This window comes from Thermobia domestica, chromosome 8 (genome assembly GCF_964235325.1).
Source record: "Thermobia domestica chromosome 8, izTheDome1.hap1.1, whole genome shotgun sequence".
Classification (NCBI taxonomy): Eukaryota; Metazoa; Arthropoda; class Insecta; order Zygentoma; family Lepismatidae; genus Thermobia; species Thermobia domestica.
Window position 1 is genome coordinate 82,748,061 of NC_137461.1, and position 18,133 is coordinate 82,766,193.

Sequence of the window (18,133 nt, forward strand, 5' to 3'; positions counted from 1 at the left end):
AAGAAGAAGAAACTGATCAACGATTTGAAAAATAGAATAAAATATTGGACTTAAAAGGGGAAGTTGAAAATCGAGAAACGTGGAACAAACATTTCGAGGCCCGAACCGGAGAAAAAAAAACTTAACTTTCCAACAGGCAGAGTACTTACTAATTACAAGGGTCGTTCAAGGTTGACCGGGACTTTTATTTCTTCTGAGGAAACATATAGCACAAGAAGCACCAAATTATGTCAGCTTTTCAAAGTATTCTCCGTGCGCCTCAAGGCACAGTTGCCATCATTGTGGCAGCTCCCTGATTCCTTTGGCGTCGAAAGAACTTGGTTGTAGTTGTAGCCACTGGAGGACAGCGTTCGTGAATTTCTTCCCTCCCAGATGGTCTTTAAGGGATGTAAACAAATGATAATCACTGGGGGCTAAATCTGGACCGTAGGGGGATGGGGTAGAACTTCCCAGCGCTTCGGCCAGAGTTGTTGTCTCATTGGCCGTGTGAGGACGGCCATTGTCATGGAGAAGAATGACATTTCCAGACAACATCCCAGGTCTTTTCTTGCGAATGCACTTTCGTACAGCACCATTCAACAATGTGGAGTAATACTGGGCATTAATTGTGCTCCCTTTGTCCAGAAAATCCACATAGATAACACCCTTCATGTTCCAGAAGACATTTGCCATGATCTTCCGTCTTCTCATCCTTCGCGAAATTGTTCACATCATTCGTACACTCTTATCCGTGATTGAAGATCTCAGCTGGTTTAACTTTCTCCTTCACAAGAAATTTGATAACACACTGTTGCTCCACAGCCATAGACACACTGCTTGCCGCCAAATTCGCTGCAACTGCTGCGCATGCGCCAAATACGTCATACCGGGCGCTAGTTACTCGAGAAGGAATACATTACGTCACCCGCAAGTTTCATCATGATCCGGCTATTCATCAGTTATTTACGTACGAAAATCCCGGTCAACCTTCAACGACCCTTGTATAATAGAAACAAATATATGGTAGCACAGGGAAGTAAAGTAATCTGCATGAATAAACACAGTAAAAGCAAGGATGTCATAAAATATAGGATCTGCGCTTACAACAAAATCTTGAAGCCATACGTCACAGTTTCGCCACCCCTACTCTGTCCACTCCGCCCAATAAGATCGCACTGCTTTGAGCCAACAATCATGGTGGAAACGGAAGTAGCCAATCAGACGATGGCGGAAACAAGAGTAGCCAATCAGACGTGTCGATGCTCGGTTGTTTTTTGGCTTCAGTGATTTAATAGAATGAAGATACTTATGGGCAGATCCTCTATTTTATAACATCCTTGGGAAAAACATATTTTATTGACGAAAGTGCATGTATACAGTGTAACATTGGTGTTTTAATTACAAAATATCAAAAACTTTCTCTTCTCAAAGATGACAACGAAAAGATGTGCTCTCTTTCAACATTCACATTCAAATGGCCTGTTATGGAAACTGCGGTATGCTGGTTGTAATGTCTCAGGGAGTGGCAGTGATTTCGTCTTCAATCTTCTGTTTCAGTTCATGGATAGTTGCAGGATGTGCGCGATACACCTTGCCTTCAAGATGTCCCCATGGGAAGAAATAACACACACACTAAGATCAGGGGATTTCACGGGCCAGGCCGGATAATGTGACGGTTACGTGAAATGACGCGACTTCCAAACAACTGACGAACGACTTCCATTGATTGTCGAGAAGTATGTGATATAGTTCCATCCTGCTGAAACTGCATGTTTTCGATGTTAAGATCGTGGAGTCTCGGTGTAAAGAATGTTTCAAGCATATCAACATACCGATCGAATGTTACTGTTGCAATACCATTCTCACGTTCGGAAAAAAGTAAGGGCCAATAATACGTGACATGATACAGCACATCATACTGTAACCTTGGCGCTATGCAATGAACACTCGTGAAGCTCACTAGGAATTTCCTGTGCCCAGTAACGGATCGTCTGACATCCAAATGTTAAAGAATTGGTCTTCTCGTTGATTTTTAGCCAAACCCTTTCACTAAACGCCCTGTGCTACACAGTGTTTCGTGAATGTTAATTTCTGCACAATCTGTAACTTATAGGGGTGAAATTTTCGCAGATGCATGTTGTAGAACGGAGCGGCGAGACTCTTCTCGATGGAAACTCCAACAGCTACAGTGTTCTCTGAGCTACGTACCGTTCGAACGCCACCTGGCTTCTTGTTCAAGGCTGAACCAGATTCTTCAAAATTACGCACTATGTTGTAATCGCATGAGCAGATGGGGCGCGTTAATGACGTTCTAGCTGGTAAATCCTGGTTCATGGCGTCCTATCGAAATGCCCTTTGCGCAGCCTCACACTACATTCTACTTGTAAAACGCTCTCACATTGATAGCATGTTCTGCACCATTCAAAGCTGCATGATTACTTAATGGAAACACGTTTACAACGCATGGGTTCCGAATAACTGCCGGCACTACAGTGTTGTCAACTCTAACGTCCAAAATTTCCCGTTTCCCTGTGCCATCCTATATATCACTGCAGTTGCACAACAATAATTACTTATAATTTCAAGTGTTTTTGCTGATCCAGGCAGTAATTCAAAGTTGCCATAACGGAAAGTCGCTGATAATAATAATGTATTCGGTTTGAAACTAGTGCTATCATGTGTGGGTCATCCATTGAATTTCCAAGTGGTCCTTGTAACTCTAGCCTTCATCCAATTCATCTATAATTTCTCTACAAAGAAAATTGCGTATATTCAGTTTGATGATACTCTTTCATACCCATTTTCTTCATATTGCAGTGTTCATATGTTCTATCATCGTTTCACGACCTACTTTTCACAGTATTAGATATTTCCTTTCTCTTTATATATGATAATGTTATACAAACATGTGGCAAAAGCATCCAAAATATTATTACTTTGGTGGAGAATCCGATTGATATATTTGAACGATGGTGTCTTATCGTTAAACGTGAGAATAGTTTTCTGTCCTTCAAGACGTAAAGATAACGTTCATCGTAATCCAGCTTTGTTGTTAATGTTGAAGGAACTAGATATTATTCCATGAGTGAAGTACTTTTGTACGAGGTGTGTGCTAAATGTATCGAACCTTTGGTTGGCCAAAAATGCATTTATTGGTTTGAAAATCCGAAACATTAATCTCCTTCAAAGTAGTGTCCTTGGTAATGCACACATTTCTCCCACCGCTCTCACCTTGTTGAAAACACTTCTGGAATGCAATTTTGGGAATGGTGAGCAACCATGCCGTCGCATTTCGCATGATGTCTTCTGTTAATTCAAATCAGGTTCCTTTTAGTGGAATTTTCAGCTTGGGAAATTACCAAACTCACACGGAGCCATGTCGGGTGAGTAGGGAGCCTGACGATACATAGGAATGTTGTGTTCGTTGATGAAAACGTGGATCAAATTTCGCTTACACTCTCCTCATACACAAATCGTCGTTCAAAATTAAATGTACAGATCCGAATGAATGGTTTCCGCTTAGATATCACCAAGCTTTTGGCAAAATTTGATGCAATATTGCTGCTTAAGTTTTTCTGTCATTTTACAAACAACTGAAATCCGACGACCGCTCACTACACTTAACTCGTTGGTCGACTGCCAGCGACTGACGCTTTCTGCGGGCGAAAAAAATCATGACTGCGCTTGAGTGTCCCTTCTACATTTGCACTGAAAGAAGTCTCCCGCGCTTCATTAGTTTACACGGGGAAAAAAAAATAAGGTTCGATACTTTTCGAGTACTCCTCGTATTTCTTGTGTTACTAAATAGATATGAAATTCACACCTGGGTGCAATCAACCAGAAAGTCATATAGTCTCTCTGAGGAAATTCTTAACCATATTCTATATTTATACATCGTTGAACAAATAATACTTAACGAATCAACTGAGCATATCCAATCGGCTATGTGCTCATGCTGTTATTCCAAATCTTTCCTTACATATTTTAATCAAATTCGTTTCATATGCTTTAACCTTATGTAATGCTGTAAAACAACAAAATTCAAAAATGAAAAAAGAAAAGAATCTCTGTGTATGAAAGAAATTCTAACTGGATGACTGACTGATCCAACGCCTAAGCCAAACTGCTTAAGCTAAAAAATTGAAATTCAGACAGTGCATAGGATTTGTGGTGTAAGATACTGCTAAGGAACGATTTTACAAAATTCGACGCCGTAAAGGGGTAAATTGTGGTAGCTGTTATTGTAATAAGACATCCATATCTCGGAATCCCTTACACCTAAAATTTGGTAGTTAGATTTATTCTGTAAATGAATTAAATACATGTTTCAGCATCCTTTTAATTTGACCTAGAAGGAAAGAGGTAAAAGGAGAAAGGAGGGTGGTTGCAATTATTATAAGATGATAACCATATCTGGGAATCCCTTAAGGTTAGACACAAAATTGGGAATGTAGTATTTTGATTTAAAATAATTAAACACATATAGGCCTACTTTTTTATATACTTTTTTATTATTTCATCCAGATTGCAAGTAAAGATGTGGGAAGGAAAAGGAGTAAGGTTAAAAGTATTATATTAAGATATCCATTTCTTTTCCTCCTTTCAAGTTAGAGACATGAAATTCAATGTTTAGACTGCTCATTTAAAAATAATTAAATACGTGTTACAATTTCTTATATATATTTTTTTATATTTGATATAAAAAAGGAAGAAAAAGAGGTCAAATATAACTGTACTCTGAAACACGTATTTACTCATTTTAAATAAAAATGTCAAATAACAAATTTCATGTGTGTACTTAATAGGATTCCGAAATATAGTTACCGGTATTTTATTATTGGAAATTTAACTCAGAAGGAGTGAAAAGAGAGCCTCAATTTTTATAAGATGTTCCTATCTGAAAATCCCATAAATATAGAAAAACGAAATTTGATATTTAGACTTTTCATGTAAAAAAATTTGAACATGTGTTTCTGCGTTTCTTGTTTATAATATATATATATATATATTAAAAGAGAGGAAGAGGGGTGAGTGGCGAGTCGAGCTCGCACTGCCCCCACTATCTTCAATCATTCGTATCGGCAGAAGTTTGCCGATATTGCATGTACAGCTACACACGTGTGGATATTCATTTAGTATTCATTAAACTTTATTCTCCTCGTGCGAAGAACGGCGACTTTTTGATATAGATTGTAAAAATAGGAAGTCGAAATTCTATGTCTCATCATCATGGAAAAAGTATCAACCGTTCAGATGAGTTTTTGGACATACTTAATCCTTGAACTGGATTTTTGCCATGTCATTTTGATTAAACTGCGTATCCTAAGGGGCAGGAGTGTTCAAAATTTGGGCTAATCTCAGGAATTCTAAAATTTAAATGAGATGTAACTCGGTATATAAACTTCTCATTAAAAATAAGTGAACATGTATTTTTCAAAATTCCGCTCTCAATTGGAAAACGGGTGTATTTTTATATTTGTTCAATACATAAATATAACATAAAGGTTTTTTTGTCTCATGGTTACGGAAAATCGGCTTAACCATTTCAAATGAATCTTTGATCATATAACTTTGTTCGAGCTGATTTCATATAGTGCCACTTTAATAATTAAAATATATACAAGGTTTGTCCGAAAAGTAATGTCCTACATTTTATTTTGAAGTGACTGTACGTTGCAGCGCGCTGTATCCGCCAAGATAGTTGGTGTTGTAAGGCAGCTACCGAGTGAGTACTTGCTCAGTTGTCTCCGAGCTCTCAGACGTGAAGGATGGGAGATTTCGTAAACCTCTGTTTAATCTGTTGCACAAGTCGTGATGCAGTGCTCACCGGAATAAAGATACACGATCAAGTTTTGTGTGAAATTCGGCAAGTCTGCAGCGGAAATTTTTCCAATCGTTCAATAGGCCTTCGAGGATGAGCGTTTTATCACAATGGCAAGTCTACAAATGGCACAAAGCGTTTTTGGAAGACCATAAAGAGGTCGTCGATGAAATCTGCGCTGGACGCCCGTCAACCTCCTCAAACGTTGAAAATGTGACTCGTGTGAAAGAATTTTTGCAAACAGACCTTCGAATGAGTGTTCGGTTAATGACCGACATGCTAAAATGTTCAAGAAGCTATCGTCCACGTGATTGTGAGCAAGGATTTGCACATGAGAAAAGTGTGAGAGAAGGTTCCTTTTGATTCCTCGTTTGAAATTTCCCCTGAAAAGACATCGTTATAGAGCAATTAACTGCGTGAAAGCAACTTGTGAAATGCTTTAAACCCACTTCCTAAGTAGGCTTTCGAGGATGCCTTCGCAGATTGTACAATATATTAACACAAGAGGACAATATTTTGAAAAACTTTAGTACACAGTTATTATTATTTTTACTATTATGCAAATATTTATTACATATATGTTGGCTTGGTGACATTACTTTCTGAACAGACTTTGTATATCCGAATGTGACAAGAGTGTTTAACATATACGCCAGAAATCTCACCAGCCCTCATTTTATATGATGAAAATTGGTAAATAAACTCTTTATTAAAAAGCAAATATATACATGATCGAACATTTAAAGCAATTCCGCTTCTAGGGGGCAAGGGGGAAGCAAGTTTTAAAATATCTTGTTATTTCTCATTTTGTACTCATAAAATAGACAGTGATAAAATTCTTTGCTTCACTTCTAAGCGGGTAAAGGAAAAGAAATCTATTTTTTTTTTTTTCACAAAGGATAACAGCTGCACCGTTCGAAATGCATTTTCGAATTTAGTTAGCACTTGGATCGAGCTGATTTTTTTTTTTTTTTTTTTTTTTTTTTTTTTTTTTTAATTGCACATTGATTCAAGTAAGCATCGTAAGGAGTAAAAGGGGTTCAAATTATTAAGTATTTTTCCTATCCGCAGGTCCTGGAATAAATCGGGATTTTTTCATCTTTCCTTTTTAGGTTTGGATCTGAAAACGTTTCTTCACTTTTCTCGATCTTCAACTTACTAAACTCCAAATATTTTCTTCAATTTTTCAAATCACTGATTAATTGTGTTATTCTTCCTACTCCTCTCTTTCGTTCTACCTTTCCTCTAGGGTGTTATGAAGAAGACACTTTCTTCGCAAGATATGTCAATCTAGTTGGCCTTTCTACGAAGGATACTGGCTAAAAGCGTTCTTTTCTCTCTCACTCGTTTTAAAACATCTTTATTTGTCGCTATCTTCGTCTTCCTCCGATACTACATTTCGAAGTTCTGTAAATATTTCTTCTCTAACTTCACTAATGTTTAAGTCTCCAAAACCATACAGCCCAATGCTCCTGTACAGCATTTGACCAGCATCTTCCTTAGTCCAGTATTAAGCCTGCTAGTTAGGAGTTATATATTTTCCTGTTGAATGCCTCTTTGACTACGACAGTTCTTGACATTATCTCTTTGATGCAGTAAGTGTCACTCGTCAAAAGACTTCTAAGATATTTAGAATGATCAACCTCTTCAAACTCTCTTTGTTCTACTCTGATCCGTAAAGGCGTGTTTCTGCAGAATATTCTTTTTATGACTTTCGACTTCTCGATGTTGATTTCCATTCCATGATGTTTCTCACTGTCAACTACTTTGTCCATGATCTCTTGTAGTCCTTCGGTTCTAGCTATAAAAACCGTGTCATCTGCATATCCGATCGTATTAATGATATGCCCTTCAATCTTGAAATCTCCAGCTTCTATTAATACTTTCTTCATTAAGCATCCGCTTTAAAAAAAATAGAATAACTGGGTTAACACAATACATCCGTGTCTGTTTCCTCTTCCAATCTCCACGCTGTTGATTTCTCCTTTATTGAAGCGAAACTTCAATGTCTGTCTTGTGTAAAAGTTCCGAAGGAATCAACGATCGCTACAGTTGATCCCGATTTCTTTTAAGTATTTTCAGAAGTTTGGCCCAATTGACCGGTTCGAATGTTTTTTGCCAGTCGATGAAGCACAAACACAATTCTTCCTTTGTCAAGAACTCGGTCTGATATAATTCTCATCAACTCAGTAGCACCTCTGATGCCTTTTTGTTTCCTCAATCCAAACTAATCTTCGTCCAACGTATTTTCTTTCTTATAGCAAGCACTCGTCAATCCTGCGCGTTCGGGACCACGGCCGCGCCAGATTATCGATTTTGCCGGATCATCAAACGTCAATATAGTTTTAACTAGGATATCAAAGATAAACCAGTCTAGACAGAAATACCAGCTATTAAACCACGTATTTTATTTGCTTACGCACATTTTGAACCTGTGTAGACAATATAAATATCCTACTGTACAAAATATGTCATCATTCTAGTAACTATAGGGTTTTAAATATTCTTTTATTTATAATTTAGTATAGTACAAAATTAAATTCAAACAGTAAATATTTATTTAATTAAATACTCTTGCAGCTCCATTGGTGCCGGATTGTAGAATGTGCCGAATTGTAGAATGCCGGATTAAAGAGCGCTTACTGTACTTTCCACCTGTCTATTCAGTATGCACGCAATATTTCCAGTGTGGGAAATAAAACTAATGGTTCTGTGATCACTGCATTTTTTGCTTGCAATTTTTTAAGTTCTGCAACTTCTAGAAAATCCTTTGGTCGTTCTCTACTCAGGTAGATCTTGTTAATAAATGAAGTTACTACTTTTATTGCATTGTCTCGTAATCCCTTGTGCAAACCCTCTGGTATGTCGTCTCCAGTGCTTAATCCTTTACAAATCTTCAATGACTTTTACTACTTCACTTTTCAATATACTTGGTCCTTTTTCTTCATTATCCACCTCTTTTTCTGCTTCGATCGCAATTTCTTCAGAGTGGTTCTTCTGGTCATATAGATCTTTTATGTATTCCTCCCAAACTCTAAGAATTTTTTGATGGTCAGTGACTAAATGACCTTGTTGATCTTCAATTCCAAACGTCCGTATACATTTGTTAGCTTTCCCTCCTAATTCTTGTGCTTTCTGATACATCTGATCATATCTACGGCGTTGAAGCTCTGTTATTTCTCCGCATATCTGTACTTAGGTAGCATGTACTTCTCTTTGTCTGTGTCAGTCTCTTCTCTCAATTCATTATTCAGCCTTCTGTTTCATTATTCAGCCTTCTGTATTCTTTGATGTCAAAGCATACCCCTTCTGCATTCCTCCATCTTCTTAAGCATAATTTTATCCGATTCATATTATACCTTTCAGATATTTTCCATAAATCTATTCTTCCCATGCGAGAAACGGGTGTTTCAGCTAGTAATAAAACCAACTTGCATTCTGTAATGTTATAACATTTTCTGCACCTATTTGAAAATTCGTTATTTTATACCAGTTTCTTTATGTATTCAGTTTGACGAAATTATTAAACTTTTTGGTACCGTGTTAGTTCTGAAGGAGTTCGCGTTACTTAAGATTCCTAGTTTGTCTGCTCGTGTGTCCGACTGGAAAACAAAAATCTCAAGAACTACTTGATATATACAGAACCGGATCCAGGATTGTCTGAGCGGGGGTGCACCAATAACTACCAAAATAACCAATCACACTGAAACTCTTCAAAGTGACATGTGACAATATTCTTTACCCCTGACAACGCTGATGTATAGAAAGGAGGAAAGTATTTTAAAGAAGGTCGCAAGTGATTGCAGGAAAAAATGTTCTCTCCTCCTGGCTTCTGTGCTATCTTCCCTGCTTGACAAATGCTATATTGTTTTGCATGGTAGTTATTAGTGCACCCAATAACTATATTGGAATCCTTTTCCTTTATCCTTTAGAAAATCGACTTAAACTATTGCTTTTGCAAAGCTCTGCTTTCTTTAAGCCCCAAACGGAAACACGATGGCAGAAAGTTTCGGAAAGTGTTGCTATTTTCTCTACTAGCTTCTCATTTTAGATAGTGTATATTTACAACGAAGGGAGGGGTGCACGTGCATCGGTGCACCCCCCTAAATCCGGCCATATATACGAGGGTCATTCAGAAAGTAAAAAAAAAACGTTTTTGCATGGTTAAATGAAAATAAAAGATATTAGCACAAAACTTTGTTTACAAAGCAACATGACCTTACTCTACTTTTCTACGTAATCGCTATAGTTGTCAAAACATTTGTTATAGCGTGGGACCAGTTTTTCAATGCTGATGTCATACTCATCTCCCGCCAAAGATTTGAGCCAGACTGTCACTACTTGCTTGAGTTTATCATCGCTTGGTAACTGTTTTTCTCCCAAAAATTCCTTAAGTTTCGGGAATAAGTGAAAACCACTTGGTGCCAAGTCAGGACGGTAAGCATGATGTCCAAAGATGTCCCACTTTAGATGAAGTTCCTGCTGTGTTCGTGCTGATGCATGAAGCTGGGCATTGTCATAGAGCAACAAAACTTTTGTCGACAGCATTCCACGTCTCTTGTTTTGGATGACGCGTCGAAGTCGTTGGAGAGTTTCATAATAGGCTTCTGAGTTTATTGTTGCTCCTCTTGCCATGAACTCCGTACTTAATATTTGGCGGGATTTTCAATTGGCTCTGGCATTTTGAATCGCTGCAAAAACAAGTAGCGTGACCGCACAGCATTCAGACTCGGCTCAAACTGAGGTGCAGGAATTAGCTAACTGCCGCGCAGTCGATCACAATGGTGGGAAGTCGGTTTCGGGCGGGATACGCAATCGTTCTTTACTTTCCGAACGGCTCTCGTATATATATATATATATATATATATATATATATATATATATATATATATATATATATATATATATATATATAATATGGAAGTGATCCATCCACCGAAGTGGTAGAAATCAACCATTTCTAGTCTTAATATTGATCACTATAGAGTAACAACGGTAATAGCTAGTGAGAACCGGCTTCCTGCAATCTATTAAGCGTCCCAAGAATACAAGACAAGTCAGAGTGATGGAGCCGATTCAGAAATTTATTCGGTGAAATCTAGTAAATATACTGTGAAAGATTAACTTACAAACTTTAGTTTCCACGCAGTGTCTGAGAGCCAACAGTGAGCATGAAATGAATTGTTGAAGAAAATGAAATCATTCAGTTTTACGTCCCACATTTATGCCGGTTAGGCTAGCGGAGATGGTGATGATGAGAAATGAATGAAATGGTGGAATGAAGAAAGTGGGAGGAAACGAGAGAACTCCGAGAAACCCACGAGCACGCTGTTTGTCCACCATAAAGTCCACACGGCGCAAGCTGGGATCGAACCAGGGAGCCCAAGCACCGGAGGTGAACGTTCTACCACTGAGCCATCGCGCCGCCTATGAATTGGAGTTTGACCGCAGCATGCTACAAAATGTTTGGCAAGAGATAGACTATCGACTTGATGTGTGTCGTGTTACGCTAGGTGCTCACGTAGAACACTTGCTATATGTTTTGAAGAAAACCTTTTTCTTTTACACTTCACCTTTCTTAGCACATATCTCAAAATAACATATGCTTATTAGATTTCACATAATAAATTTCTTTTGACTTGCCCTGTACATTTCATCTACATCGCTACCTTTCTACTTAAACCGGAAGTGATGGAGATCCACAACAATTTCTAATATCAATAGAGGACAAAAGTCATACGAGAAAGCGATTGTTTTTTACTCTATTTAGCATTCTCAGAATAGCTACTATTTCTCGTAACCCTCTCCAGAAGTGGCAGAAGTCAACAACTAGAGTAATAAACGGTAATAGATAGCGAGAAGGTGTTTTCTGTAATCAATTTAGCGTCCTAAGACCTGTATATTCTGCGACAAACAGAACTCCGTCATGTAAGTACATTGTGAAACGCTAGTAGTTTATATGAGCTCACTTATATCATTCATACATAGACCTATATATTAAAAACTTACTCACGTCCCTGCCAACAAAAGACTGTAACCTCTTATTAGACGGGGCTAGATCATGTTAATCAAACAAAAATCAAATTAGATTTTATGTCGACTAGGCATAAGGTTGTGGTTAGCGTTCTTGATTCGCAATTGGGAGATCTCGGGCTCGAATTTGGTAACCAGCCGTCCTGACAGATTCTTCCAATATTTTTCCTCGTTTCTGGCAAGCAGATGTCGAGATCGTACCGTCATCCTAGTCTTTGGCCGACTTCATTTCCCTTGTGGTTTTTGTTGATTGTTAATGGTTTCAGTGTAAATTAGTTTCGTGGGATGTATTTGGCAGTTAAATGGGTATAAGAAAACACTATCTTTAAAAAATAAACTACTATTTATTTTTTCCAGAAATATGAATAATTGATTTTTTTTAATGAATGCGTAGAAATACTGATGCAGAATCTAAAGATCATCTATGTGATTAGTTCCTTCAACCGCCAGTTACAATGAAATGTTTCTTTAGTGAATGTATTGCAGTAGTACCAAATCTTAGATTTTATTTCGAGTTAAATCTGATTCTCATTTTAGTTTATGAAACGTAAGAAAATACGGAACTAAGTTTACCTCTAAACAATTGTATGTATAGAGTTGAATCATGATGTAAACTCTGTTACACAATAATGTCTGTGAATTCGTCTTATGCGCTGATGACAGCTTCTCTTGCATAATTGAACTCATTTCAAAAAGGTGGCACAGAAGTATTTCTTTCTTTCTAAGTTCCGAAATTTGTTCTGGAACCGGGACTTTGAATAGTTTTAGGGACGTGGTGGCTCAGTGGTAGAGCGTTCACCTCTGGTGCTTGGGGTCCCGGATTCCATCTCAGCCCCCGCCTAGTGAACTCTGTAGTGGATAAACACCGTGTGCGTGGGTTTTCTCGGGATTCTCCCGTTTCCTCCCACTTTCTTAATTTCACCATTTCATTCATTACTCATCATCACCGTCTCCTTTAGCCTAACCGACATAACCGTGGGACGTAAAACTCAGATTTCATTTCAGAATAGTTTTATTACTACGTGTGGCTTGGCGTCACGTCCGCGAGTTTTTAGATTATCAACCGTCAGCAAAGATCCTGATATAAAATGTTAGGTAATTTTAAAGACAGTGCAGTCCAATGGTACTCAGAAGATAAGCAACGTAAGATCTATGTCCGTTGTCATCGTGGACACAACTAAAGTTCTGTTTTCTCTGTTTATCTGATTTCAAGTATACAACAGTATTCAAATTTAACACCGCCGAAACGGAGGGTGATCGGCATAATCGTTACGGGACTAGTAAAGATTATTAACCATCAGTGCTTCCTCTCCGAGACGATAAACCACCACCAGTGAAGACCATGTCAGGATCGGAGCTGAAATCACAATGAGAAGCACGGAACTGAATATTCATCATCATCGGGATCAATCAAGTATGTGTCAGAGAAATCTGTTTGTACTAGGCTTTCCAAGTGCTTAAGACAATTCACTAATAGACACATAGTTCACATTCAAAATTAAACCCTATTGATTTATGAGATTTCATTGTTGTACGTCTTGCAGTACACTACAAACTTGAACTTAGAATTGATTGTGACAACATTGCTAGAAATAATCTCATATATCAACAAGATTAGTGTAGAAGCACTTGCAAAAGTTAAGAATGAAATCAGTTTTTATTGGCGTGTGTCGTACTCCCTTGGGGTGGTTATATGGTTAGCATACGCGCCTTCAGCTTGGGAGACCCGTGTTCAATTCTTAGTGGGAGCTCATGTGGTTCGGACTTCACTTTAGAAGCGGTAAGTCTACATCTCCTATAGTTTCGGTACTGAACGGGATGCTAAAATCCAAATCTATCAACTAATTTGCAAGTGTCCTAAGGAGAAAGAATTATGTGAGACTATCGACTTTTTTTTTCACGTTTGTAAATTTTTCTAGCAGGAAGATTTCTGCACTGCTACCACCATGCTAAAAACAAAAGAAAGATTAAAAGTAGAGGAGGACGAGGAAGTTGGCATATGTTTTGCTTTCGTTTGATTGTTTTCAGATAGCCTGTATGAAATTTGTCCTCCAAGAGCAGTACTGTGTTCTTTCAAATAAAATATTTTTTTTCCGTTTAAGAAGTAATTGTATTGTGTTGTAAAATGCTGTGTTCTGTTGAACTAGAGAGCTCTTCATTCTTGAATATGTATCTGCTAAGCTCAATTGTTAAAAGAGTTGAACGTTGTATGGTGGAGTGCTGTCGATACTCAACGTCTTTTCTTCTTCTTCTGTAGTGTACAAAAAGTATTTGAATAGAACGAATTTACAGTAAAAAAAAAATTGTCATAATAACCATAGAAATTACAGTTATTTAACAAGAGGATAGTAAAAAATAAGAAGAGGTGAAGGATAATTATTTATAAGTTTTCTGATCGTAAGGTATACTACGCAAGAGACTGTGAGTGCCACATCAATATTTAGAATGAGTTTGAAGCGTTTGAATGGTCTCTTTAATTCCTTTATTTCGAACAAGAGAGCTTGAACGCATTGTTCATGGTATTCACTCAAGCAATGACCTCTGAACGACAAATCTCTTATGGGAAAGAGAACTGCAAAGTCCTTTTGTTTCGTACTTTCCTTTGCGGTAGCTGCCTATGGCAATCTTTGGCAATTAGTAAGTACTTGGTCAGTTTGTACTAGGGGGAAAGGAGATCAGCAGGATTGAATGTAAAGTGCAAGAAAACTAACTGAGAGGCAATAAAGTGTAGCAGTTGAGTGAATGAGGAAAGGTCCTAGTATTGTTCTTTGCGTAACCTTTGGTGATATTTTCTAGAATTGCGCTGGCAATAATAAGAGACCTTTTACTCCCTATTTCCCATAATAGCCCCCACATATAGTAGGGGACGACGATCCATATTGTTTTCATGGAAGGGGATTTCTAATACTGAGCTTATTTCTTTTTCTTTTCTTGTTTTTATCATCCTTTCCTCTCTGAATTGAGTAGAGGTAAATCGACGTAGAATGAAGAATAACTTATCATCCAGTTGTTAAAAAAAAAAAAAAAAAAAAAAAAAAAAAATCTTGCATGAAGGGGGAAAAATGTGGATTCACCGTCGACTCACAATATAAATGCCAACCTCTTCCTTTTTCTCTAAACGGGAAGCCCCTTCTCGTGTAGTATAGACAATGTATTGGTATTTGTCTTGATCAGTGGACCACCATTTTGATAATGCAATTTCCTGCTGAGAAAAATCGTCAATTTGGGAGGTTTGAAAAGAAAAGAAGAAAAAAAAAACGTGAAAGGAAGGGAAAAATAAAAGGTATACAGAAATGCAATTTGGTCGACGAAGAGAAATCGCCGATTTAGAAAGTGTTGGAAAACAAATGCCTCCACTCAATCTAAATTGAGTTAGACAGCCTCATATTGGATTTGCCGTGTAAAATATATTTCTTTCTGCGGTGCGGAGTCCAAATAAAGAGCTCTGCTGTCGGCATCAGAGCGATATTAGCTGGATTAGTTCGTCTCCGGGCACATAGTTTGACGGGATGTTCCGAGACCTAGTAATGACCAATGAAACCTCAGAGCGGGCAATGAAGAGAGAGAGGAGAGAGAAAAAAGAGAGAGTTTGCTCTGGTACGACCTGTTATTCCCCAACAACGTGATGAAGTAGGGTCCGCGAATATCTCTCGGGAATCGTTCGTGAAAGTCCTGGGAGTCCGCAGTAAGTTCTCGTGAGCGATGAGTCTTCTTTAAGGAAAGAGCTTGGTCACGGCTGGCACCCTACTGTGAAGCTGTTTCGGTGTGGCTTGATGATCAAAAGTAACTTTTCCCCTCTTTATGATGGTGTGCTATTGATGAGTAGAAATGAACGCCTCCCCTGTTTCAATTGATTTTTTTTATCCTTTTCTCCTCTTGAATAGTATTAATTTTTACTGATAGTTTTCTATATTAGCTGAATAAATGTACTCAGCTATCTTATTGCTGATCTTTTATAACGAATTCTGTTTTTATCGTACATTGTAAGAGGTACATTTTTTCTGTATATATACCTATATATGAAATAAGAAGTCCCGACTGACTGGTCAGCGATTAGCTTAGAATATCTTTACCATAGCTGATCGCGTACGAAGCTCTTTTTTCTATTTCCGACTCGGGGAAATCAGATTGGGAGGGTACGTGAAAATATAAGCAAATTTCTCGCAATTTCCAAGAACGCCATGCATGTATGCAACCAACATTACGTCTTGGTAATGTTGCATAACAACCAAGGATAAATACCCGGGAAGTGGAATGGTTGTGAGGAAATTCTTTAAGGATATTCTTCTTTTTATCCAGGTTCTGAATTAAGATGCAGCACTGACGAGTGTTTACAGCTAGTTAATAGTAATAAGATAGTACGTAAGGGTCTATGGTTCGATTCCAAGCCGAGTGAGTTTGTGGTAGACAGCATCGTGTTCATTAGTTTTCTCGGAGTTCTTCCGTTTTCTCCCATATTTTCATTGCACCAATTATTTCATTAATTACTCATTTTCATTAATTACTCATTTTCATTAATAACCCGTTTCCTTCTTCTTACAGGGCCATAATCGTGGGACGTTAAATTAAATTTCATTTTCATTTTTTGAATATAGCTATACTTAATTTGTGTCTTGTAATTAAATTTGACGTTAAAACGTAATTTTCTTCTAATATTAGCCTACTCATTGTGCAGTGTATAACTGGATTAGTCGTTATAGAATTTGTGTCGAGTTCCTTCTTTCTCTATCGCTTATTTTATTAATGCACGAGGTATTTTAAAAATATTATAAAATTAGAAATGTACAGTTGTTTTGCTGCATAAGTATTAAAATTAAACGCAACTACTTTAATATACTCAGCTGCGGCAAGTGACCTGCCAATAAAGGCAGAATACCTATGATGATGATGATGACTTTAATATATAGAAAAAAACTCATATTTTAAAACGGAAATATGATTAGTAGTAGTTGGTCGCAATGAATATCCTTCATATTGGTACTATGAACACTTTAATATCGTAATGGCTCTTTATTTCAGATAGCGTACTCATATTTCAGTTCCCTAGAATAATATCGTAATTTAAGTGTTATTTTAAATACACCATTTTGTGTCTTTCGTCATTTATAAGTTTGCATGGTGACTATTAAGTTTATAATGAGTTTGGTCTTTTAACATTTTTCATCTCCCAACCCTTTTGCATTAAACATAAGCATTATTAGCTGTCATTATCATTTTGTTTGTTTGTTTGTGTGTGTGTTTGTGTGCACTATATCACCTGGGCATTATGTTGAACTCTATGCAAGTGGTCTTCTAAAGAATGGAATTTCGTAGAATTCTAAATCATTTTTTGTGGTGATAATGTTTTTTTTTTATTCTCGTGTAACCACGCATTCTCTTTGTGTCTCTGTGTGTCCTTTCCGTACCCTGCAGGCGTCTTTCTCACTTGATTAACGACCAGCAGTGGAATACCTGTAAAAGAGAGAAAAACGAATATAATAGGGCTTCTTCCGTCTCTCTTTGCTCTAACATACCTGAATAACTGCATTATTACTGGTACTTGTGGTTAAATTCAAGAATCAAGAGAAAGTTAATTCGAATCTCTGTCAGTATTGTACAAAATCACAGGTTCCAGAACTTGTTACACCCGGAGAAGTCAAGGAGGTGGACGCAGGTCAAAGATTTATTTTCTATATGTAATATCTTCCATAATTGTGATACGAAAGTTTTCCAAAAGGAAGAAATGAATCATCCTAAATTAAAACTAATATCAATAATGTTCATTTATTTAATGTACCAGTGGCGCCCGCAAACGAAAGGTTTTGAGGTTTCTGCGCTTCCCCATTGAGCAAGATATAATGCAAAAGTAAACGGTTGTCATATCAAGATATGTGTACAGACACCTGAAACTTTATGAAATTGATATCTTGAAACTCTATCTTGACGTAAGGGGCGCGGTGGCTCAGTGATACAGCGTTCCCCTCCGGTGCTTGGGGTTCCTGGTTCGATCCCAGCTCGCGCCGTGTGGACTTTGTGGTGGACAAACATTGTGCTCGTGGGTTTTCTCGGGGTTCTCCCGTTTTCTCCCACTTTCTTCATTTCACTCCTCTCTCATCATCACCGTCTCCTTTAGCCCAACCGGCATAATCGTGGGACGTAAAACTTAAAGATTTCATTTTTTCTATATTGACGTACTTCTTTCTTGACGCTGCATATATTAGAAATAAAACGAAAGGCATGAAATTGAAATTGTACTGTAAATCATCACTTTTTGTCCACAAAAGAGCGTAAATACCAAAATTGTGAAAATTGCAATATTGA

The 18,133-nt window shown here is 37.6% G+C and overlaps 1 protein-coding gene across 1 annotated transcript in view; it reads left to right on the forward strand.

The window, feature by feature from the left end:
* Positions 1-18,133, forward strand: part of mbo (Nuclear pore complex protein Nup88) — a 523,666-nt gene that overhangs the window by 130,727 nt on the left and 374,806 nt on the right. The window lies entirely within an intron of this gene.